This window comes from Lactuca saligna, chromosome 8, assembly GCF_052625555.1.
Source record: "Lactuca saligna cultivar CGN05327 chromosome 8, ASM5262555v1, whole genome shotgun sequence".
NCBI lineage: Eukaryota > Viridiplantae > Streptophyta > Magnoliopsida > Asterales > Asteraceae > Lactuca > Lactuca saligna.
Window position 1 is genome coordinate 131,434,740 of NC_136424.1, and position 27,683 is coordinate 131,462,422.

The following is a 27,683-nucleotide window of genomic DNA, read 5'->3' on the forward strand; positions in this document are numbered from 1 at the left end:
GTGACTACCTCTAGTCACCCCAAAATCTCATACTGACACACCGCCAGACATCTCAACTATCCCAAATTAGTTACGACTCTCAATCTAGAAATAATTCACTATCACAAACCTCATCTCTTATTCCTCAACCAACATTCAATAATGGGATGTTTCATAGAAGCAAGAGACCTCACTACACAAAACATCATATCCACTGTTCCTTGAGACTACGACTCCAACTGGTACCTCACCAGTCAAATCCCTCCAGATTTAGACTCAATTTTCCCCATAAATTACACTCAATTGAACCTCAACCGACATGGCCCTCTTCCCCAAAATCTACCATATCCACTTTCATTTTAAACAACCACAGCGGAATAACTAGTAAAGGTGGAAACACACTCTGCTATGAATCATGGTATCCGAACCATGTTATCTCCCTTCAATCTTCTATTTAGAACCTCTAGAATTCTCCCTGTTTCGAGTATGGGTCATCTGCTTTCAATAGTACGGGCCCATACTACTTTCCATATCTACCCATACTTTCCACACGAATCGTCCTGGATTTATTAAGTAGCTGCCCAACTTTCTAGATAACCAATCCCATTACACATGTTCCCTCTCCAGCGAATACTCACCTCTAAACATTGTACTCTTCTGACTAAAGTCGCTCACTAGGCTCTTCCTAGGTTCTCACACTTCTTTGCCATAAGCCTCTCATAGCTATAGCTCAACATGGACCCTTTGGTCACACGACTTGGTGTGGACCCTCCGGTTATGTGTCTAAGTGAAGACCCTCCGATCTTACAGCTCGAGTTGGACCCTCCAGTCTTGTATCTTAGTGAAGACCCTCCGGTCTCACAACTTGGTTTGGATCCTCCGGTCCTAACTCAATAAGGCACAAAATAATATAGCGTATATCACAAAGAAAATATGCATAATATCACATAACTCAGTATAAGCTCATAGGACCCTCCAGTTAATAACTTAAATAAGACCCTACGGTCACACAGTATTACCGCTCAAACAAGTATAACGAGAAGATTCACCTCGTAAGTAAAGCAGATATGTCTCATACTCAAAATGCAGGTCTCGATTCCACCTACATATATCACAATCACCTCTAAATAGCAATTTATCAACAAAATTAAACTGCTAAGCTAACTCCTTTTCTAAATCTCCAAAAACGGTGAAGGACCATTTTACCTCTCCTTGATCTCCAAAGTTCACATTTTGGTCCACTACAAGAAAAATACCCTTTAATGGCGTGTAAACACTGACACTCGATGATTTACAATATGCACTTTTGTGTGTCCTTAATAATAATGTTATTCAAAGTTCACATTTTGGTCCACTACAAGAAAAATACCCTTTGATGACGCGCAAACAATGACACTCGCTGATTTATGATATGCATTTTTGTGTGTCCTTAAAAAAACTATGCCTTTTAAAATTTGACGGATAGAGGACACGCATTTTTGTGTGCCTTAAAATTAATTTCCAACAAAAAAAATACAAACACGGAGGTCACTTGTTTTTAATTTGTGTCCTCTAGAAATGTCGCTTATTATTTTTTTTATCAAACGCGTGATTTTAAAGAGAAAAAATGAAATCCTCTAAGATTCTAAAATTTTAAAGTGCCCACTTCTTCAATCTCTCCTCTATATCTCCTTTAATTCACTCATTCCTACGGCTTTTTCAAGAACCATTCTACCTAGGGCTTTTTTAAGAAAATTCAAAACGCTCTACGATTCTCGAGATTAGGGTATGGCTACATGGGGCTTATAGGTCTCAAGATTGGGGTATGGCTGCATGGGGCTTACAGGTATCTATAACAATCGATGGATGAATTTGTATTTGCAACTTATACTCCTTCTATATTGTCACTAGCATCAAGGAAGTTGGATTCTAGGTCTTTCCTCCATTTTATCTCTTAGGCTCTGCGTTTTCTTCAAGCTTCTGCTCAGGCATAAGTTTGGTAGCTCATTCCTATATATAATTCGTATATTGATCTTCTTCTTACACTTCATGTATGTAGTTGTCTTGAATTGATGGCTTTTTAGTTTAGAGATGGCTAAAGAATGCTCAGATGACGATGACGATAAAACCGTAACCTGTAAGATCAGAAAATGGGTGTGAAGAAGATGACAATGTTTAAATCAATTGTCCAAGTAGGCATTTGAATTCCAATGTCTATAGTCTAGAATATCAACAGTATAAAAAGATATAATTTGATGAATTTAGGTTTGATTAGTACTTATTAATGCATGAATGGGGCTATGAACTTCCAACAGGAAATATTTCAGATCGTGCAATGATCAAACATACAGATTTCTTGCTAGCAACAACATCTGGAAAAGCAGTAGGAGAGAGATTATGTGTTAAGCTTGCAACTCCATTTGAGAAAACTAAACTTTCTGCTTATTCCCTTTCTACCATGGCACCCTCCACGTGGCTTTAACCATTTTTAAACAAGGAGATACAAGCAGTTCTTGAACTTGATGAAAACATCCATCTTCAAAAAAAATGGATCGATAGTCTCTCCTCTAAAAAAAATATGAGGTTTGTCTCATCATCCATTCAACTTAATTAAATAAGAAAAGTGGAATCTTATATTATGATATATATTTTCTCCACTATTAGGCTTCAATATCTTAGATCGAAGAACTGTGGGACAAATTGACCATGTGTTTGACAGGTGAAGAGGTTGAGATTGTAGAAAAGGTCTATCATAAAGCCATGAAACTTCAATTAGATTTTTACTCAATTCAACTGATCATTCAGAACACCATAGTACCCTTGTATCGATTTCATGGAACTGAAGAACACATGTTGTTCTATGTAGTGGATTGGACTTGACATGTAGTGCTGTTGATTCATGCGCCCTTTTGAATGATATTGCTATTATAGAATCATCAAAGACTGTGACCTCGAATAGATATGAGTCCCTTTCAGATGGCATGCTGTTGGATAATCGGGATGTTAGGAGCAGTCTTCAGGGCCAATATGTTGGAAAATATGAGCAATGTATCGACAAAATCATGCATAATGAAAAAGTCATGGAGTTCAACTTTGAAACCTTGTGTATAGCACTTGGTGAGTTATAGATCTAGAAAAGGCAGGAAATTTAAGAGTTTGTAGGTCTGGTGTTTTGAAAGGATTGCATCTGGATGACATTAAGTGGGCTGGGTGAGCACCTTGTTTTCAAGATGGTTGTGTAGAGTTCTTTAGAGAGATTGAGAAGATGAAAGATGTTGCAATTGATGCTCATTGTCACACCCCAAAACCAAGAACGGCGGAAACGTTCTGGGGCGGAGGACGTCATGTAAGTATCACAACACAGTAAATGTAAATAAGCAAACAACATCATCCATTGCATTAAATATATAATTTTAATACAAGTGTTTTCTGTACAGTATAGACACCAAAAATAATGTATATCAAAATAATAAGATGAGTCTTGAATGCGTTCCATCTTCTCAAAAGCTGGCCTTGGTACCTGTCTACTGATGACCTGAGAATACAAGTTATTTTGAAAGAGTTTATCAGCATTAAGCTGGTGAGTTCATAAGTATTTTAGTGTTGGTATTTGTCATTCAAAAATGTTTGAGCATGTATCAAGTATAAGTTTGTAAAATATATGTAAAGGTTTGCAATTGTTTGTAAAAGTTTGCATCTCTCAGAAAAACCTATATTTTCTATTAAAGTAGCCTTCTACCAAGGCTTAACTGTTTTGTATGCTCGTTTGATGTAAAAGTGTGTAATTTCCCAAATGTAACTATCATTTAACAAAATATAGTTTGTACATTTACATTTAAGTGAGGTTATCACTAAAATATGTAATGGGTAAATCATTGTAGTACTGTAGCCTTGTATTATAAGAACTACTTTTGTACTAACTACCTTAAACCGGATTTATATTAAGGCATTATGTGATAAATTGCACCATACTATCGACTAGTAACAACGACATAATGAATGGTCGTAATAACGGAATGACGTTTGGCACCCGCAGACCTGCAGGTCCGGCTGTAGCTAGCAGCAAGGTGTAGGATTGTCAATCCAGTATAGATCTATACGCAAACTCACGCTCTCCCTTCAAGAGAATTCTGGCTACAACTCGAGCCATGACAATTAAGTCATGCTCCGATTTAAATCACAATAATAAAGTATTCATGTATATGTACTATTCTCTTTCTAGTATAGTTGTATATGTATTGCTTCTAGCATCATTGTATATGTATTATTTCTAGCATGATTGTATATGTATTGTTTCTAGCATCATTGTATATGTAGTTGTTTCTAGTATAGTTGTATATGTATTGTTTCTAGCATCATTGTATATGTATTGTTTCTAGTATAGTTGTATATGTATTGTTTCTAGTATCATTGTATATGTATTGTTTGTAGCATCATTGTATATGTATTGTGTTACCCCGATGGTAACTAACTATTAATGTACTGATAAATATGAATATGGAAGTACCTTTTATGTCTATACATGTATATATGATATATATAACTAATATGGAAACGACCCTCGGATGGTCACCCGAAATCCCACCAGACCACATCTCAGTGCGCGAAAAGGAAATAGGGCGGATGGCCTTCCTAAGCCCTTTAAACATTACTTATATATATACATATATGGGCATGCAATTTATAAGAAGTAAAAAAAAGTTTAATAAAAGCATTTGATAAGTAAAATGAGTTTGTAAAACATTTGAAGTGAAACAGTTTGATAAACAGTTGAACAGTGATAAAATCATTGGTTTTCTAGTTATTAATCACATGTGAGTAATGCAATCACATGTGATTGATGTAATAACTATAAGTATTTGACTTGTATTCCCCCCATAAAGTATTTAAAACAATTAAAAGTATTTCAAAGGTTGATTAAAGGGGTATAAACTCACTTGTAGTGAGTAGATTGAATTGATGTATCGGGTACCGTGCTAAATGGCAAACGGAGGCTTGTTCACACGTTCGAGCCTAGTTATCATATAATAAGCATATATATAACTAATTAGCCAAATAATAACTTAAACACTTAGGAACATGTATACACTTTGTGTAAGTGTTATAGGTCCTAATGGTTGCATCTAAGTTGATACGGGACAAGGCAAAAGGGGTTTAAAGCACAAATGGCCTTGTAGATGAGTTCACCACCCAACAAACCCTACCCATTGGAGTTTACGGCCATGAACCCATGGGTTTACAGCCGTGAACTCCTCACATAGAGGTTTTGGGTGTTTTTAAGTCTTATCTTGGTCGTAGAATAAGCCTAGCCTTGTTGGAAAAATACTTGAAGTAGTTTAAGGCCTTGGAATGCTCCTTTGGGGAGTTTACGGCCAAAGGACCATATCCCCTAGAGTTTACGGCCGTAAACTCCTATGGGGTGTTGTTTTAAATTCATTTGAGGCCCTTGCATGTGTAGGATAGCTTCCATGCTTTTATCTAAGGCTAATGGGGACAAGATGCACACATTTGTGTCATTACTTGGAGTTTACGGCCCAAGATATGTTCCTTGGCCGTAAACTCCTTTTAAGGAGTGATTATGTTGTCTTTTGTTCTCCATTCAAGTCCCATGTGTTCAAGGTAAATTGTCTTAAGCCTTAGGGGTGTTTGTGGCATCTTTAACACATGAAAAAGGGGTTTACGGCCCAAGATCTTTCCTTGGCCATAAACTCCTAAAACCCTAAGATCTTGAAGTGTTTTGGTGTCCAAAATAATCACAAGCATTAGTTGTTAAAGTCCTTAGGCTTAAGGAGGTGAGTTAGGGCATCTATGACCCTTAAAAAGGGGTTTACGGCCCAAGAAAGTTCCTTGGCCGTAAACTCCTATAACTTGTGATTCTTGATTGATTTTTAGTCCCAAATGTTTATACACTAACCCCTAAACAAGTTGTCTAACAAGGAATAGGGACTAGGAAGCCTTTAGGCTTCGTTTTGGAGTTTACTCCCCAAGAACGTTCTTGGGCGGTAAACTCTCAGATGTTGCAGTTTAGACATGTAATTGATGTTATAAAGCATATAACAAGTATTAAAACACATTTAGGAAAGTAGACTCACAATCCAGGATGAAAACCCGAAGATCCGTTAAAGAGAATTGGCTTTTCTCTAGTTAGAATTGTGAATAATGAATTAATTAAATTCAGAAATCTATTTATAGTCCTGAAATATTTTGACAGAAAATATTTTTATTCCGAAAGTTGGACTATAACATCATGAAACTTACAATGTTCAAGTTTCACAATTACAGGAGTATCCACTCTCCTGATATGTCCAGAAATGTAAACCCTAATGTACACAAACTTGTTCGGACAAGTCTGAAAATCACTGAAACTGGACTAGCTTCTGTTGAATAGATAATGTTCGTACAAATGGAAATTTCGGGTTGTCACATCATCCCCCCGTTAGAAGGAATTTCATCCCGAAATTAGAATTTAAGCAAATAAGAAGTTACAAATAACTAAGCGAAAAGATGAGGATATTTCAGTTTCATCTGATCCTCGCGTTCCCAAGTGAATTCCGATCCTCGCTTGGCGTTCCAGCGAACCTTCACGATAGGGATACGGCTTTGCTTCGTCTTCTTGACCTCACGGTCCATGATCTCTACAGGTTCTTCCACGAAGTTAAGGCTCTCGTTGATCTCGATCTCGTCGAGTGGGATTACAAGAGTCTCGTCGGACAGACACTTTTTCAAGTTAGATACGTGGAATGTAGAATGTACGTTACGAAGTGTGTCGGGTAGATCAAGTTTGTAAGCTACGGGGCCAACTCTTGCGAGAATCTCGAAAGGCCCTATGTACCTAGGATTCAGCTTCCCACACTTACCGAAGCGTATGAAGCCCTTCCAAGGTGAGACTTTGAGATGGACTCGGTCTCCCACCTGAAATTCCAAAGGTTTTCTGCGTTTATCAGCGTAGCTCTTTTGTCGGTCTCTAGAGGCTTTCAATCATTCACGAATCTGAACGATCTTCTCTGTCGTTTCCCGAATGATTTCCGGACCAGTGAGAGTGCTTTTGGGAACTCGTCCCTTAGCCAACTGGGTATCACCCACTTCAGCCAGCACAGAGGGGACCTGCACTTTCGGCCATAGAGGGCCTCGAATGGAGCTGCCTTTATGCTCGTGTGATAACTGTTGTTGTAGGAAAATTCGACTAGGGGTAAGTGAGTATCCCAAGCTTTTCCAAAGTCAATCACACAGGCACTCAACATATCTTCTAAGGTTTGGATAGTTCTCTCACTTTGCCCGTTGTTCTGTGGGTGGTAGGCTGTACTCATGTCCAGCGTAGTTCCTAGGGAACTTTGCAATGACTGCCATAACCTCGATGTGAATCTACTATCTCGGTCCGAGATGATAGATAAAGGAATGCCGTGCAGCCTTACAATCTCCCTAATGTAAGTTCTGGTAAGTTTCTCCATCTTGTCTGTTTCTTTGATCGGTAGGAAGTGTGCAGAATTGGTCAGTCTATCCACGATGACCCATATGGAATCAAGTCCACCCGTCGTCTTGGGTAACTTGGTTATGAAGTCCATAGTGATCCGCTCCCACATCCATTTTGGTATTTCCGGTTGTTGTAGAAGACCGGAGGGTTTCTGGTATTCGACCTTAACCTTTGCGCAAGTAAGGCATTTACTCACGAAGGTAGCAATATCTGCTTTCATGTTAGGCCACCAGTATAGCTTTTTAAGATCCAGATACATCTTATCTGAACCCGGGTGGACGGAATAACGTGTGTTGTGAGCTTCGGTCATGACCAAGTCTCTGAAGCCACCGTGTTTCGGTGTCCAGATCCGATCCATGAGGTATAAGGCTACGCCACCCTTGACTTCCAAGTTCTTATCCATCCCTCTAAGGGATTCACCAGCCACGTTTTCAGGTTTCAAAGCGTCGACCTGAGCCTCCTTAATTTGCGTGGACAAGTGTGAATGGATAGTTAGAGTCAAAGATTTGACTCTACGACCAGTATATTCTTTCCGACTTAGGGCATCGACTACTACATTGGCTTTACCCGGATGATAACGAATGTCACATTCGTAATCGCTGAGTAGCACGACCCACCGTCGTTGTCTCATGTTGAGCTCTTTCTGGTAAAAAATGTGTTGTAGACTCTTATGGTCCGTAAAGATCGTGCTTTTTGTACCATATAGGTAATGTCGCCAGATCTTCAGAGCAAACACCACTGCTCCTAGTTCAAGATCGTGGGTTGTGTAGTTAACCTCATGTGTCTTCAGCTGTCTCGAGGCATAGGCGATGACTTTACCTCGCTGCATCAGAACACATCCGAGCCCTTGGTTGGATGCATCGCAATATACAATGAAGTCTTCTATCCCTTCGGGGAGGGATAGTATTGGAGCGGTGCACAAGGCTCGTTTGCGCGTTTGGAACGCTCTTTCCTATTTCTCTTCCCAGTCGAAGGCCACGCCTTTCTGGGTCAGGGTTGTAAGAGGTTTCACTATGCTGGACAAGTTCTGAATGAACCTGCGATAGTAGCCAGCTAGACTTAGAAATTGACGAATTTCGGTAGGTGTCTTTGGTGCTAACCAGTTCTCAATGGCTTTAATCTTGGAGGGGTCCACGTGTATACCTTCTTCGCTAACCACATGGCCCAAAAATTCGACTCGTTGAATCCAAAATTCACACTTCGAGAACTTCGCGTAGAGCTTCTCCACTCGTAGTGTTTCTAAGATATTATGGAGATGTTGACTATGTTCCTCCTTACTTCGAGAGTAGATGAGTATGTCATCAATGAAGACGATGACGAACTGATCCAAGTAAGGACGACACACCCTATTCATCAGATCCATGAATATTGCTCGCGCATTGGTCAATCCGAATGGCATCACCACGAACTCGTAGTGTTCGTAACGAGTTCGGAAGGCTGTCTTTGGATCATCCTCCTCTAGCACTCGTAACTGGTGATATCCGGACCTTAGATCAATTTTGGAAAAATAGTTCGCCCCTTGCAGTTGGTCAAATAGATCGTCTATGCGAGGTAGAGGGTAACGATTTTTGACCGTCAGTTTGTTGAGTTCTCTGTAGTCGATACACATACGGAATGATCCGTCTTTCTTCTTGAAGAACAAGACTGGTGCTCGCCAAGGCGACAAGCTTGGTCTTATGAAGCCCTTGTTGAGTAGTTCGTTAAGTTGACCAGATAATTCCTGCATCTCTGCTGGTGCTAAGCGGTAGGGCGACTTGGCTACTGGGGTAGCTCCTAGGACTAAGTCGATTCTGAACTCGACCTGCCGTTGCGGAGGTAATCCAGGTAGTTCTTCTGGGAAAATGTCGGGGAAGTCGCTCACTACTGGAATGTTCTTGAGTTCTTTCGTTTCGATGTTCGTGTCGATGACGTGAGCAAGGAATGCGTATTCTTTGCGCAGATATTTCTGTGCTTGAATACTTGATATAATGCGAAGACTCGCACCAGGTTTGTCGCCGTAGACTATAAGAGTTTCGTTAGACGGAAGGTTTAGTCAGACTGCTTTTTCAAAGCACATGATGTCGGCGCAATGAAGACTCAACCAATCCATGCTGATGATGACGTCGAAGCTTTTTATTGAGACCGGCATGAGGTCGATTGGGAATGAATGGTTATCTAGGGTTAGGATACATCCTAAGTATATGCTACTGGTGTTTTCTATTTTTCCATTAGCCATTGCTACTGTGAATTGTTCTTTAAGTGCGTGTGGTTGTAGTTCAAGCATGCGAGCAAATTTGTGGTTTACGAAGCTTCGCTCCGCTCCACTATCGAACAGAATGCATGCATAGGAGTTATCGAGGAGGAACGTACCAGTCACCACTGTCGGGTCAGCAAATGCTTCCCCGTGGCCTATAGCTAGTACCCTACCTGCTCCTCCAGCATTTCTCGCTTTGGGGCAGACCCTCTTATAGTGGCCTGTTTCGCTACATCCATAGCAAGTTGGACTCGCGCCAGAGCCAGGGACTTGTGTGATCGGTTGCGCTGGGAATTTACAGAAACGGATGGTATGTCCTTTCCTGTTGCAGTTAGAGCACTGCATTTCACGGCAGGGGCTGTTGTGGTAGAAGTTGCATTTGTTGCACTTCGGCAAACTTCCAGCATACTGCTTCGTCGGAGCATTAGCAGCAGGGGTTACCGCAGCATGTACTGCCACAATTTGCTGCCTGTTCTTGTCATCCCAGAACTTCCGCTTGGTGTCAGCGGGTTTGGAAGGCTCCGAGATGGCTAGGGCTGTTGTGGTTGCAGAAGTTTTGACACCATGGTCAATGAGTCGCTGTGCCAGTCGCTTGGCACTGTCGAAGGTAGCGGGGTTTGATGATAGGACATTCCCCTTATACGGAGGCACTAGCCCCCATATGTACCTTTCAATCTTCTTCCCTTCAGTGGGAACCATATTAGGGCAGAGGGCCACCAGTTCGCTAAAACGGGCAGTGTAGGCAACAACGTTGGTGCCCTTCATGGTCAGGCTCCAAAGCTCCTGCTCTAGTTTCTGGATCTCGCCCCTCGGGCAGTATTCCTCAATCATGAGGTCTTTCATCGTATCCCAGCCTATGTCGTTGGCCACGACGAGAGTTAGAGATTTAACGTGGCTGTTCCACCACGTGAGTGCCTTCCCTTCGAAGGTGCATGCGGCATATTTGACTTTGCTCGAAGCAGGGAAAGAACAAATCTCGAAGACTGATTCAGTCTTCTCGAACCATTGCAAGTGAGCAATGACTCCGCCGGTCCCATGAAAGGGTTTCGGCTTACAGTTGGTGAAATCCTTGTAAGAGCACTCTCTCGAGCGCACAGGAGTTTCAACCAGAATGGAGTTAAACGGGGTTCCACCTCTGCTGGCATCAGTAGAGTGATACTGTGCCATGGCAGTTGCCACTGCTACAGCTACGACAGCATTTAGGGCTGCTGTATCGATGACCGGAGGTGGTGGAGGTGTAGGGTTATTCCGGGTAGATTTGCGAGGAGGCATCTTTCAGCTATAAGTTTATAAAGATGAGAAAAGTGATAAGAATCAATTTGTAAGTAATGTGCGAATGACACATGGACTAACTAACCATAGCCCAACAATTGAATGAGTGTTTGAGAACATAACAAGAAAGATGTGTAGAAAAACCCGAATCTTTTGTAAGAAATATGATAGCTTTTCCTTTCTATTGACTAGTACTAGATTACTTAGTCTAACTCCTCATTTATGTGAAAGTATCACAAAATAAAGTAAATAGGAAAAGTATAATCATGTAAGTGTTAATCCTGGGTGACCAGGATTACCACGACATCGCCGAAGCGAACGGTATACCCGATGAACATCTGAAGATTGTCCACTCACCCTCTGTAGCAGCAGCAGGGTGGAGGGAGGGTTAATCCCATAAAAACGTTAACCTAATGATCATCCAAAGATTCTCATCTCATCTCCTATTGCAAGAGGAGATGGAGGAATGGTTAGTTCCGTAACTGATTCCTAATATAAGTAATAACCGAAGGCATCCGTAGATGTTCATCACCCACTGTTGCTTACAGATGGGTTCCGGAATGGTTAGTCCCGTACGTATATCCCGAGGTACTGTGGGATAGAGGCCCATCTAGGTATCCCGAGGTACTGGGGATAGGGTCCTGTCTAGATATCCCGAGGTACTAGGGATGTGCAGGAAGATTTAAACAGAAAGTACTAATAAATCATCCTCGCAATTCGAGATACAAGTATTCATGTTAATGTACATAATTAAGTGTATCTACGTAAAGGTACTCATGAAATGCGTTCATGTACGCGTATTCATGTATCATGTAAGTATATGTAAACGTACTCATGTATCATGTAATCAAACGTAAAGGTACTCATGTATCAGGTAATGTACTGGTAGAGACTCATGAATGAACTGACTCTTGTGTGATTCCTTGTAATAGGAATTATGTTTGATATCTCCAAATTATCCATATGATAATTTGCTGGAAGGTAATTGGTTGTTCAGGTAGGTTTATACACTCTTATTACTCAAGGGTGTGAGAAGCTAAATGAAAACTGTAAACTATAACATCAATACCTATATGAGAACATAAGTGTACATGCATAGTTTAGTTTAATAATGAAAGATGGTTTTATAAGACACCTTAGGGGTTTTGAAACCAACATTTACAATGACTTGATGTCATTTTTGATACACATTTCAAAGGTAAAACAATTGATAACAATACGTTTTTAAGATTTAAAACCATTTCTTGCATCACATTTTGTAGTATGTGAAATCCGTTAAATGACAAACACAGTTATAAAATACATAACAATGATTTAATAACATGTTTCTTTCTACTTGTATTCCCCCCCCCCCTTTAAAGCATTTAAAATCATTTAAAACATTGATTAGGGGTATGAACTCACTTGTAGTGAGTAGATTGAATTGATGTATAGGGTACCGTGCTAAATGGCAAACGGAGACTTGTTCACACGTTCGAGCCTAGTTATCATATAATAAGCATATATATAACTAATTAGCCAAATAATAACTTAACAAAGTAAGTTAAGACACTTAGGAACATGTATACACTTTGTATAAGTGTTATAGGTCCTAATGGTTGCATCTAAGTTGATACGGGACAAGGCAAAAGGGGTTTAAAGCACAAATGGCCTTGTAAATGAGTTCACCACCCAACAAACCCTACCCATTGGAGTTTACGGCCATGAACCCATGGGTTTACGGCCGTGAACTCCTCACATGGAGGTTTTGGGTGTTTTGAAGTCTTATCTTGGTCCTAGAATAAGCCTAGCCTTGTTGGAATAATACTTGAAGTAGTTTAAGGCCTTGGAATGCTCCTTTGGGGAGTTTACGGCCAAAGGACCATATCCCCTAGAGTTTACGGCCGTAAACTCCTATGGGGTGTTGTTTTAAATTCATTTGAGGCCCTTGCATGTGTAGGATAGCTTCCATGCTTTTATCTAAGGCTAATGGGGACAAGATGCACACATTTGTGTCATTACTTGGAGTTTATGGACCAAGATATGTTCCTTGGCTGTAAACTCCTTTTAAGGAGTGATTATGTTGTCTTTTGTTCTCCATTCAAGTCCCATGTGTTCAAGGTAAATTGTCTTAAGCCTTAGGGGTGTTTGTGGCATCTTTAACACATGAAAAAGGGGTTTACGGCCCAAGATCTTTCCTTGGCCGTAAACTCCTAAAACCCTAAGATCTTGAAGTGTTTTGGTGTCCAAAATAATCACAAGCATTAGTGGTTAAAGTCCTTAGGCTTAAGGAGGTGAGTTAGGGCATCTATGACCCTTAAAAAGGGGTTTACGGCCCAAGAAAGTTCCTTGGCCGTAAACTCCTATAACTTGTGATTCTTGATTGATTTTTAGTCCCAAATGTTTATACACTAACCCCTAAACAAGTTGTCTAACAAGGAATCGGGACTAGGAAGCCTTTAGGCTCCGTTTTGGAGTTTACTCCCCAAGAACGTTCTTGGGCGGTAAACTCTCGGATCTTGCAGTTTAGACATGTAATTGATGTTATAAAGCATATAACAAGTATTTAAACACATTTAGGAAAGTAGACTCACAATCCGGGATGAAAACCCGAAGATCCGTCAGAGAGAATTGGCTTTTCTCTAGGTTGAATTTTGAATAATGAATTAATTAAATTCAGAAATCTATTTATAGTCCTGAAATATTTTGACAGAAAATATTTTTATTCCGAAAGTCGGACTATAACATCATGAAACTTACAATGTTCAAGTTTCACAATTACAGGAGCATCCACTCTCCTGATATGTCCAGAAATGTAAACCCTAATGTACACAAACTTGTTCGGAAAAGTCTGAAAATTACTGAAATTGGACTAGCTTCTATTGAATAGATAATGTTCGTACAAATGGAAATTTCGGGTTGTCACACTCATATACTACTATTGGTCTAGTGATCTCATTAGATCTGCCTTTTCCTATGGTGATTCAAGATTTCCTGATATGCATTCAAATGATTTACTCTTTGAGGAATCAATATCAAGTGGAGAGATATTAAAGAAGGTGCAATGTCCTCTAGAAAAGGTTCAAACTTTTGATGAAATCTACAAGAAAGGCGAGAAGTTGTCAGTTTACATTCGGGGTTCAGTGGAACACTTGCTTTGCCTGTTGAAAGTAGATATAGGTTTTGTGATCTCACCAAGTGATAATTTAAACAGACTTGGAGGTTTATTTAGGTTCTCATTTGTCCTTTTCTTTTCTGGTCTGGTGAAGAAACAAAGAGAGTTTATTGATGGTAGGTGTCCATGGAAAGCTCTGTCTAGTACTCTTTACATGGTTTCTAGTTGGGTTGAGATTCATGCTTTCATTTTAGGGTGTATGATCTAATGAACATGAAGTACATATATATATATATATATATATATATATATATATATATATATATATATACATATAATTACCCTAATACAGAATAACAGTGGTTGGTGATTTGTAGGGTTTATATTCAGATTATTAGTAATGGCTAGGTTTGAGCCTTGAGTATTTTAAAAAGGTCTCAGCCCTTGGATATAATTTACAGGTTTGGTTGTGGGATTTGTAAATTTGTGTGCAAGTGTAACAATATTGGAATGATTTTTTGGATTGTAGTATGTAAAATGGTTTCATGAATTCTATCTAAGCGTTTAAAAAAAAGGAAAATTCCATCTTGTAATGACAAGTCAACTAAAGTGGATGGCAAAGAGAATTTGTCATCAGAATCTGAACCATGGAGGTCAAATCGTAAAATTTAGCCAACTTCCAAGGCCAGTCTTGTACTTTGATCCTATAATTTTATATATTTGTTTCCATTTTCAAAAGCTTTGTTAAATTTTCAAATTTTGTTTTCTACTACACAGCTTCTAGAAGGTTTACAGACTTGATTGACTATCTCAAAGATGCCTACAGTTTCATATGCAAGTCAAAGAAGCCACAACAAGGGTATGTCAAAAGGTAATATTTACTCAAATCTCAAAAAAAAATTATTAATTTTTTTTTATATTTCAATATCCTACTTTGATAAAATACAAGCATTTGTACGTAAGTTGAGTTATGGAAATGAGACTTTCCCTCATTAAGTCTTGATTTTTTAGAAATTTGCCCTAACTTGTTAAATATAATGTTTGTAATAGGGATGGTACACAATAATTTATTTTATTTTACAATAACTATTGTATTAGTTGTGGACCTTTTATTAATATATTATTTTGTCAATTTTGTAGGAGTGTTCGTTTGACCTCTATTTGGTTATGGTGTTCTTGTCTTAGACTCACCCTTCTCCCAAAGAGCAGAAGGATTGCATTAGAAAGTAAGATTTAAGCAATTTTTTGCATTATTTTGTGATTCGATATCAGTTATAAGAATTTGAGATATTGTGGACTTCTTTTTCCTTGTTGGACTGTAATAGTAGACTAATATGATTCGTTTTATAAAACCTTAATTTCACTAGTGTGTTTGCGTCTAATATGTTGGACGATATCCATCAGGTCAAGCACTTTCAACTATGAGAGTAAATACAGAGGAGTTATTGTTAAACCATTATCACTTCTTAAATAAGATAAAGAGCTTTCAAAAGAGTGATTTTTAATCAATCATTCAAAAACCTTAGTGGGATCAGGCTCTTATGCATATGAAAAAGGCAAGACTATCTAATAAACCCTCTCTCCGTTATTGGGTACCCATATCTATTTCTTAGACAAAAGTATTTTACTCACAAATCTAGTGATACAGTCAAAAAAATTGAATCCTCAATGTAAACTCTAAAAAAAATTATTATGAATTCACAATCTTTCGTCCATGTTTCTGCTCTTTTTTGTATCCTCAAAGTAAACATTACAAGGACGAAGCAGACAAATTGCCAAATGATTATTTTGAAAAATCACTTGATGAAATCTTCACAACCAACATGTTGGATATAAAACCAAATGTGCATTCTACTCAGAATGTAAAATACATGAAAAATCAAAGTCTGGATATGCATATCATCATTAGTAGATTACATACTAATTATTAAGAATTACTGATTAATAAATATATATTTGCAGGATAAATCATCAATTCCAGAAGCAAACTTTCTTATGACTTGGAAGGAAAATACACTTAGACAACTCACAGTTGGTGCAGGAGTTGGTGCAGCAGTTGCATTGTAAGGTAAACATTCTAAACAAATTTTCTATTTGTTTTGTGATATTTAATTTCTCCCATATTCCTTTAAATTATATTATAATATGCTTATAAACACTGAAGCTTATAATGGTGTTACTTGTTTTTCCTCACAACTACTTCAAATCTTCATAGGCTCTTTCGCATCAACCTTGGAGGAGGTAAGTGACACCCCCTACCCCCGGCAAGCATACAAAGTAGTTTATACAGCTGCTGCTATTACTGTAACACGGAGATTTATTTATCTTGTTACTATTTTCATAATATGAAATCTTTTTATTTATCTTGTTACTAATTTCATAATATGAATTTATTAATGAACAAATTCCTTAAAAATAATACTTTATATTTTAATGGAACTCGAAACACCACATGGATCAAATATCATATCTCAAGTGCGGTCCCACATTCTTTGGATGGAGAAAAGGGTAATTTCGTCTTTTACAACTAACATTCCATGTTTGATTCTTCTAATACTTATATTAGCATATTAATTTTTTGACTATTATTTGATCATGTCACAAGAGTTATCAGATCAGGGGTTCATTAGTCTTAAAGAATTATGAAAGGCAAGATGCAACTCTACGTAGTTGGAATATGATGTTTATCATCTTTGTGTATATCGTTTTAGTTTGTATAGCATTACATTGCAGAAGGTGTCCCTTAATAGTAATGTAGTATTGGGTTATATAGTCAGGAAAAACCTCTTAATAACAATGTACAATTAGATCCTCTTAATGTCAATGTACTCCAATTTTTTGACATGATGTTATTGGATGAAATTGATTGTTTTGATATATATTTGTTTACATATTTTTGTATTATGCGTAAATGAGTATCATAAAGACGTGTCGTAAATGCATATCGAAAATGGTTACTGAAGTTTATGACACGCAAATGCATGTCATCTTCATTTATGAAAGGGGCTTCCTTGATAGGCATTGTGTGTCATAAACATGCGCATCGTAATGTTACGACACACAAATGCGTGTCATCTTCCTTTATGATAGGACCATCCTTGATAATGTCACACCTCGAAACCGAAGGCGAAAACATTCCGGGGCGGACTCCACGTTGAGTATATCAAATCCAATGCACATAGTAAGCAAAGTAAACAACCATTACATTACATATTAGAATTTACATATGTTCAAAAGTAAAGTTGTACAAGTGATGATACATATGTATATATAAACAAAAGTTTAGGCGAGTCTTCTGTACACTACGTCTTCTCCAAAAGATTTGCAGGTACCTGTCTAATATGGAACTAAGAATACACGCAGTTTGAAAATCAGCATAAAGCTAGTGAGTTCATAAGATGTTTGTTTTCTGAAAATGTACAAGTTCCCTTTGGTTTTCCGAAAACGTTTGTTATCCAAGAAAATCCCATATTTTCTTATTTGTAGAATTTGATTAACTATTTTATTACACGAATCTGGTTATGTACAATTGTTATCCTAGGAAAATCATATATTTTCCTAAAAGTAAGTTTAGTTATTGAATCCCAATGTAATGTTTGATTATCTTTCATACTTGTTATATTAGCTACGTATTTTGATATCCTAATTGTGTTACACTTGAATGTACCTAGATGTGTGCCTTCGTATTCGTATTACTAATCTTAATCATATTCAATTTTGTATTTTATATTTGTATTCATATTCATATTTTTATTCCTATTCGTATTCGTATTCGCATTCGTCTTCGTATTCCTCGTCCCATTCCTAATCGTATTCGTATTCGCATTCGTATTCATATTCCTAGTCCTATTCCTAATCCTATTCGTATTTGTATTCGTATTCGCATTTATATTCACATTCGTATTCGTATTCGTATTCGTATTCGTATTCCTAGTCCTATTCCAAATCCTATTCGTATTCGTATTCGTATTCGCATTCGTATTCGTATTCGTATTCGTATTCCTAGTCATATTCCTAATCGTATTAGTATTCGTATTCATATTCGCATCCATATTCATATTCCTAGTCCTATTCCTAATCCTATTCGTATTCGTATTCGCACTCGTATTCGCATTCGTATTCGTATTCCTAGTCCTATTCCTAATCCTATTCGTATTCGTATTCATATTCGCATTCGTATTTGCATTCGTATTCGTATTCCTAGTCCTATTCCTAATCCTATTTGTATTCGTATTCGTATTCGCATTCGTATTCGCATTCGTATTCGTATTCATAGTCCTATTCCTAATCCTATTCGTATTCGTATTCGTATTCACATTCGTGTTCGTATTCGTATTCCTAGTCCTATTCCTAATCCTATTCGTATTCGTAACCGTATTCGCATTCATATTCGTATTCCTAGTCCTATTCCTAATCCTATTCGTATTCGTATTCGTATTCGCATTCGTATTCGCATTCGTATTCGTATTAGTTCTAATTGATGATTAGTATGAATTATTCATAGATTATTAAATATAATTTAGATTGTAACATTTTATCAACAAATCTATGATTAGTTTGAAAGCTAACTTCGTAATTCGAACTATTTGATTAACACAATTTTTTGTTGGATTAGTGTCTAAGTCCATAACTATTTTGGTATGTACTTGACCCGATGGTGCATGGTCGTTTTGGGTTGCCTTCACCAAAGCAACTTGATAGGATGAATTATGGAGAGAAAGGATTAAATATGATTTATTAATATATTATGAGAATAATATATTAAACGAGAAATCACATTGTTTAATTAATATTAGTCAAGAATTAATTAGTAATTAGTTTTTTGACTAAAAAGACACCAATTAAACTTAAGGGACTGGAATTGTAATTATAAGATAATTGCAATTTGGGCTATGGACTGTCTTAAATTAAGTAGTGGACGAATTCTATGGGGAAGCCCATAAGGAAATCGTCCAAGGCCTTAATTAAAGGAGTCTATGGGTTCCTTAGGGCTTAAGCATCCAAATTAGGGTTTCCTTGTTAGATAACCCTAATAGCCTCACTATATATAGAACCCTTAAGGCTCAAAAACGTGGGGAACTTCTCTTCTAGGGTTAGAAAACATTTTGGTCAGCCTCTATCGGCTCTCCTCTTCATCCTCTTGCTCTTGGTGTTTATGAGCCATTAGAGGAGTGATATTTGTGACTCTAAGCTTTCTAAAGTCAATACAAAGAGGAATTGAGATTGTTATTGCTACATAACAATCAAGGTATGATCTAAACCCTAATTATATGTTATATTGATTATCATATGTTAGATCAAGGGTTTATAGTCTTGGATAACTTGCATGTACAATAGAGAAACCTAGATCCAAGCATTAGGGTTTGTATGAGCACATAGGATGTTCTTATGACCAAAAACTCATCAGTGGTATCAGAGCCTAGATTGGTTTCTTTTGTGTTGATGCCTTGTATGTTGAAAAAATTTGATTTTTGTGGTTCTGCATGATGGACTCGGCGAGTCCCACTGTGGACTCGGCGAGTTGCCCCCTACTCGGCGAGTCCATGGGGGTACTCGGCGAGTTCGAGCGTCAGATGGAGCTATTTTCGGGATTTCTTGCTGTTTATCTTTGAGATACTTGCCCTTATCATATTAGATCAATATAAATCCGATTTTATGATATATATGAGTATATTCTTGGTCTAATTGAAGATATTTATCAATTAATAAAATATTTGTTTCCTTATGTGATAATTGGTTAATTATTTTGATTAAATTGGTAAATTGTTTTGCAAGAAATCATTAAATAAATCAAATATGGATAATTATGTGATTAAATGTTAAATTACATTATTTGTTATTTGATCCTTGTTGTTATGAAAAGTTTCATATTTTCCCCTTTAGGTTTTATAGTTTAAATTTGAACCCAAAAGTTTTGTTGTTTTGAAATTTAAATAGTTGAAACCCTAATGTTTTGAAATGTTTCAAAACTTGCCCTCAAGATTTGGAATTTAAATTTTAATTAAAAGTTTAATTTTAATGTATATTTAAATTCTAAACCCTAATTTTTTTGAAATGTTTCAAAACTTTCCCTCAAGTTTTGGAATTTAAAAGTTGATTAAAAGTTTAATTAGGAATGTTAAATTCTAAAACCCTAGTTATGTTTTAAAAAGTTAAATTCACACCCTTATGGTTTTATTAATTAATTAAGATGTATAATTTAAAGAGGTTTAATAAATCCATAAAAGTTTTGGTTTGCAATTTAATTGAATTAAAAGTATAATTATTAAATTTGACCACCTAGTATTTTAAAAGTGTAAAATACACCCTATACTATATATATAACATTAAAAGTCTAACATTATATATATATATATATATATATATATATATATATATATATATATATATATATGACTAAAAGTCAGTCTAACCATTAGTAGGCCTCATTCACGAAGCTAGTCTATAAGGGGTGTTTAAGGAAATTGCCTATAAAATGGCGATTGAATGGGTATCCACTCTTACCCACCGCATTCTTGACTATTAGAGGGTCGTTAGCCGAACGAGTAGGATAGGAAAAAACTTTCCATTATAAGTATAATGAAATACAAAGTAACTAAATGTTTTTCAAATTCCCAATCTTAGTTACTTAGGCAAAAGTGAATTGATGTAATTCCATGAAATTACACTTTGTGTCCTTGCAAAGACGTTAGTGGAGCGTGTGTGGTTTACCGGCACACTAAATGGTTCTAAGCAAAGGTTTCAAAGGGTGACTCAATGTTTGTCATAGTTCGGTGGAGCGTGTGTGGTTTACCGGCACATCGAATAGGTGACTGTAACATGTGAGGGCACCATGTAAGTTTGCATGGTTATTCACACCCGCTTTGTGATCCTCGGCATCCCAGTTACAAATAAGAGGGGCATATCGAGATTTAAACATGCCATTGAAATGTTCAATGAATCTCAAAGGATCTAGGAGTTTTCATAGATTTAAAACTTAAATTTCTTTTTGTTTTTCATGGTGGAAATTAGTGAATCGTCATTCACTTACCTTCAAATATTCTGCAACTAGATTACAACATCCCTTTTCTAGGTTGTAGCGTATTGTGTTGGGTCCTAGTCTTAGTATATCATTTGGGTGATTTACTAAGGACTCAATCAATCAACTAACTTGAATTTGTTTTCTCCCATTTTGTAGATGTCAAAGTTCGACAACTATGGTCTTCCCAAATCCCGTGGAACAAGCATTCCACATGAAGATGGTATTCCACGATTCAATCGAGGAACAAGATATCATGCTTCACTTCCTCCACCTCCTCCAATTGTTCTCCCTAACCCACAAGATTGAAGAATTGAAAGGTTCAACATCACTAAAGCCCTATTGGGAATGAAACATGAAGATGGTAAACCCGTGTGTGCCCACGTTCTAAGAATGAAATCACACATTGATAGGTTGATAATGTTGGGTGTGTCATTCCCGAATGAGTTGGCTGTAAATTGGGTTTTGCAATCACTTCCTGAATCATATAATGAGTTCAAAAGAAAGTATTATATGATGGATCATGACGACAACCTCATTAAGATAACTTACATGCTCATTTCTGCTGAATCAGAAATGATTTGGCGAAGCAATGGAGTGTATTTGTTGGGAAAGTCAACCGACCATGCTTCCGAGGACGTTCTAGGAGAACCGACCTGCATTTGCTGCCAAAAGAAAGGGTGTTGGATACAAGTCTGCCCAAAGAGCCTGAAGAGTCCAGAAGATGGGAGACTGAAAGTGTATGGCTGCGCTTTAGGTAAAATCCACTATCTAACTCCGTTAAGTTCCTATTCATTGGTTCTTAATACATGATGTGATAAGATTGCATTTGAATGTTTTGTAGGATCGGTGAAAAGAAAGGAAGCTTGGTGAAAGAGCAAGATGAATCTAATCACAAGAAATGCATCTTGATCGCATGGACTTCAAGATTAGATTTTGAGCTTAGATAGTTATGATAGAGTTGTTAGAAATTTTCTATTTGAAATACATAGATTTCAATGGATTTTGCGTTGTAAGGACAAATGTTTTCCACTGCTTTTGTAAATAAAATAAATTTTGGTTTGACTTATTTATTTATTTGTTTACTACCTTGCAATGAAATCGTTATGAAATTTGATGTTTGAATATTTCTACAACAAATAGATATGATTCTTATTTATGGTGTTTATGGAAAAAGTCGAGAATTTACCAAATAGGGAGACTTTCTCATCACCCAAGTTTCAATTGGACAGAAATTTGGAATCACGCAACTTAGTTGCATGATGAATGAGAAATTTCATATTTGGAAATTAGACTAATTCGTTGACAAAGTGTCAAGTGAAGGACTAGGAGATCGAACACACAAAGTTGTGTGTTGATCAAGTCCACCATAAGAGCAACAAAGATATTCATCATGATTTACTAAAGGTTTAGTAAATATGATTATACTTATAAGATTAAGTGTAATTCGGAATTGATTAAAAAGGTTTAAATCAAGAGCAGAACGAATAAGAAGAATCAAGTAGGCAGAAAGATAAAAGTTTCTCCATTCTAAGAGGAAGGGGGAGTACCTTTTATGCTTTATGATTGGTCTTAATGATTAAGAACCATATCTTAATTGATCCTCTAAGTGAGTCTTAGCACAATTGTATGTCTAAGAAGAGGAATCAAGAATTGAAGAAATGGTTAAATCAAAAGGTAAATCGTACTTCGTTCCAATAACAAGTCTTAAAGTTAAGATTGTGACATCGAGTAAAAAAAATATTAATAAGTTTTACAACATTCATCAAATGTGGAAAGTTGTGATGTCTTGGATAAGACAAAGACCAACTAGGACCAATTTATGAATTGTTTTGATATAAGCTACACTAACTCTTAAATAATTGTTTGTCAAGAAATGGTTATTGACAAGAGAATCTTATATGTCAAGGAGTCAGTGGGAGTCTTAATGGTCTTGAAAGGTTTCAAGAACAAATCAAATTAACCTTATCATTCATCACTAGCACACGAGTTAAGGTTTACAACCTATCGTGTTGACGTTATTTTGTTTCTGTGCTATTCCAACTAGGTTAATTATGTATGTGAGTTCTATGAGTCTCATTTTGAAGGCATAAAAGGCAAGGCACCTTAATCAATGAAAGGTACATTGATAGGAAAAGGGTGAGCTGCTTAACTACTTGGAAGACATGGTGGGCAGTTGTGCCACCATAAGGAAAGAAATCAAGATTAAGAAAGCTCGATCCATATGAGTTTGAATTTGTCGTAAACTTTGGTTTTGACAAATTCACATGTATAGGAACAAATACACCGTTTAAATCTAACTGTCATAAGATTTCCTCCTTCATGAAAATGATTGTGAGGAAATGCATTCACTAAGAAATATTTTAAGAAGATAGTGATTGTAAAATAGCATTCTCGAATTCGATTATGGTTACGGTATCCCTTTCCATAATTTGAATTGTGAGGTTTGGCAATTAGTCTTAAGTGTTTAGACACACATATGAACTATCTAAGGCAAAGGTGTATAAGTTCGAGAAGCCTTGATAAAAGATTATCAAAACATTAAGTATTAGAAACATGGACTTAAGAAATTCAATAGGTATTGGTTTTATGAAAGTTAAGATGTTTATGAATACATGTCAAAGCTAGTGGGAGCTTAAGAGTTATGTTTATAATAATCATCATGATAGTGGGAGCATAAATGTTATGATTGTATGATTATTAAGGCATGTATTGCAAGTTAGCAATATTAATTATAGAAAACAAGAGTCATTCTTTGCAAAAGTCGTAAGGATGGAATAGTTGTTTTGCTATAATTAAGGGAGAGAATATTTTGCTTCATTTCAAATCTAAAGGCTTAGGTCGTGGAATGTTAATAACTTAGTCAAAGAAACATAGTGTGCTCTTAAAATTTCGATTATGATTACGGCATTCCTTTTCACAATTCAAATTTTGAGAACATAGCAAATAAAACATTATGTGTCGTGTCCCATACGCTTCGCGTATAGGATCGATTGCAAATGCTTTAATGTTTGACCATTCTTAAATTTTCAAAATGTCTAGCTCATTTAGAGGGAAAAAGGACTAGAATCGGTTTTGACTAAAATAATTAAACAACTATCAAAGGAAAATCCAAAGTTCGACGAGGATTGGTTGCTTATGAGTAGTTGGAAGCATGGTATTGAATGGACCATATCGACATTATTATGAATAGAAAAGATTCTATTAAGAATGAATTGTCGTATGGAAATGTTTCGATATTGGATGGACCATATCCACATCATTATGAATAGATAAGATTCTATTAAAAATGAGTTGTCATATGGAAAATATGGAAGCGTGTCCATATTGGGAATTGAATATTGAAAATCTATGTCTAGATTAGAAACACTTATGCAAAAGGATGTTCAAAGGAATGTATTTTGAGTGAGAGACATCATAACTAAGGAATTGTCTTGTAAAAATATCTGGTAGAAGATTTTGTAATATCATTGGAATATGTCTTTGTGACTTTGGTGCAGTGATATTACGAAAGAATCATTACATAGAATTTTAGAATCTAGCATATTCTATAAGTAGCAAGAATTTGATATTCTTTCACTTATGAAAAAGGATTTGGAGTTGTGAAATGAGAATGATTGGAAATGTGTTCAATTTGATCTATTTCACAAACTAAGAACCATAGGTAAACATTGTGTGCATGCTAGGAGCATGGGACAAGTGTAATAATTCAAGTAAGAAGTTGCTTACCTGAAACGACAAATAATGAGTAATTGATATGGTGATAAACAAAAGGAGTTTTATTTATACTCAAAGGTTTGAGGCCATATGGGATTAGTATTACTCTTGTGTTTCACTTTGCATGTTTTGACTTCCTAAATAATTTAATTGGTTTAGAACAGTCAAATTATTCGAACGGGCCACAGTCCTTCATATGTTGGAAGTAGATATGAATGAAGACTGTTGTGAATTGGTGTGTGGATTATCTAAAAGAGTATTAGACATAAGCAAATGTTTGCTACAACGTTCATGAGTGCTTATGAATATGAATTTGAGCATTGGATTAAACCCACGCTCACTTGGATCACTCCATGAATTGTATCACGAGTGATTGGTGAGACGATAACATCTTATATTCTTGAAACCGAGATGTGTGAGTTGTATCTTGCAAATCGGTTGCACATTGATAATATGTAAACGTGCTAGTAACTTAGTGTTACAAAACATATTGTTGTGTGTGATATGGTGAGTGAGTACAAGAAAGCATTGTATCAAAGTTTATACGTTCCTTTTATCCAAAGTTGGATAAAAGCGATATCTTTGGGCCCCTCGATGATTTAGTGATGACAAACGTAAATGCTCGGTCGGGCTAGGGCTAATTTGATTTGTTCAATTAGTCAATTTTCATAAATTGGGAATCGAGAAATAGTACAAAGAGAATGATTAGAAATCATGTCTCATACGATATCTAGAATGGAGGAATATATGATCCCTTATATAAAGGACACACGTATCTGATAGGATCAAAGTTGATAGCGGCTTTGGAAAGCTACGATTGCAGATCAGGATCTGAAGTCATACGCATAATAGTTATTAGACTTATCCAAGTGGGAGACTGTTGGATTAGTGTATAAGTCCATAACTATTTTGGTATGTACTTGACCCGATGGTGCATGGTCCTTTTGGGTTGCCTTCACCAAAGCAACTTGATAGGATGAATTATGGAGTGAAAGGATTAAGTATGATTTTATTAATATATTATGAGAATAATATATTAAAGGAGAAATCATATTGTTTAATTAATATTAGTCAAGAATTAATTAGTAATTAGTTTTGTGACTAAAAAGAGATTAATTAAACTTAAGGGACTGGAATTGTAATTATAAGATAATTGCAATTTGGGCTATGGATTGTCTTAAATTAAGGAGTGGACGAATTCTATGGGGAAGCCCATAAGGAAATCGTCCAAGGCCTTAATTAAAGGAGCCTATGGGTTTCTTAGGGCTTAAGCATCCAAATTAGGGTTTCCTTGTTAGATAACCCTAATAGCCTCACTATATATAGAACCCTTAAGGCTCAAAAACGTGGGGAACTCTGTTCTAGGGTTAGAACACGTTTTGGGCAGCCTCTATCCTCTGTCCTATTCATCCTCTTGCTCTTGGTGTTTGTGAGCCATTAGAGGAGTGACATTTGTGACTCTAAGCTTTTTAAAGTCAATACAAGGAGGAATTGAGTTTGTTATTGCTACATAACAATCAAGGTATGATCTAAACCCTAATTATATGTTATATTGATTATCATATGTTAGATATAGGGTTTATAGTCTTGGATAACTTGCATGTACAATAGAGAAACCTAGATCCAAGCATTAGGGTTTGTATGAGCACATTGGATGTTCTGATGACCAAAAACCCATCATTTTTTATATTAAAAACATATAGAATATAGACATTTGAACTGAAAACAATAAGTTTGAGTACAAGATTTCCTTGTACTTTTGCTTGTATTCTCCCCTGAAAACATTTGAACGACATTTGAAAAAGGCTAAGGGTATGAACTCACCGATCGAGAAACGTGTCAGATTGGATGTTAAGTGTCAGTTCGGGGCTTGATAACGCGTGAGGTTCCTATGTAATATGAAATGATATACAAAAGTATCTAATTAAACTTTAAATCACCAATTAGATATGATTATACACTCCAAGACGCGAAAACACTTCAAATCAAGTGTTTGGAGTGACGTGGGTGACATCTAGGGACATATAAGACTTGGATATGGAGTTTACTCCTCAAGGGTAAAATCATAAGAGGGTTTACGGTTCTAATGATCCATTCCCTATGAGTTTACGACCGTAAACTCATGGTGGGGTGTTCTATGGTGCTAAATGGCCTTATATGACTTGGGAAAATTAGCTAGGATGAAATCTATGGCTTAGGAATGGATTAAACTCACATATGGACCACTTAACGGAGTTTACAGCCTAAGAAGATGTTCTTGGGAGGTTTACGTTCGTAAATATCCATGGGGGTAGTTTTGGCATGATTTAAGGTCCTTAACTTGATTGTGGTTGCTTCTAGACTCATTTGTAAGGCTCATGGTGTGTTTAGGTGGCATCTTAAAACATAAAAATGAGCTTAAGGTGTAAGGAGATGAGTTTACGGTCCAAGAATGTTCATGGGCTGTAAACTCAATCTTTTCCCATTTGTGCATGTTTTGGAGCATTTCTTGAAGGGTTCTAATGTTCTATACACTTATGGAAGCTTGTTAGAGGTGTTTAGGGGCAAACTAACACCTTAAAATGAGTTTACTCCCCATGAATAGGTGTTTATGGTCCAAGCATGTGCTTGGGCCGTAAACTCATGTTAATACTCCAATTGATGAGTTTAATGTGTTCTAAGTACATGCAACTAGGTCTTTAAGTCATATCTAGGCTCAAAATGAGGTTTGGAAGGGTTTTATGGCACAAAAACCCCATTTACATGAGTTTACGGCCTAGGGATGTTCTAGGACTGTAATCTCATGCTAATGGTCCTAATCCTCATATAAATCTCGAATTTGAAGGCCAAAGGTGTTAAACTAGAAGCTAGGATAATTAGCTTGATGTTTTGAAGCTTGATTTGGATGTTTTTGGCTCAAAATTAGATTTTAGATAGAGAG

The 27,683-nt window shown here is 36.6% G+C and overlaps 1 pseudogene; it reads left to right on the forward strand.

The window, feature by feature from the left end:
- The first annotated feature begins 1,820 nt into the window (after positions 1-1,820).
- Positions 1,821-16,095, forward strand: LOC145010103 (bifunctional TH2 protein, mitochondrial-like; annotated as a pseudogene).
- Positions 16,096-27,683: the final 11,588 nt, after the last annotated feature.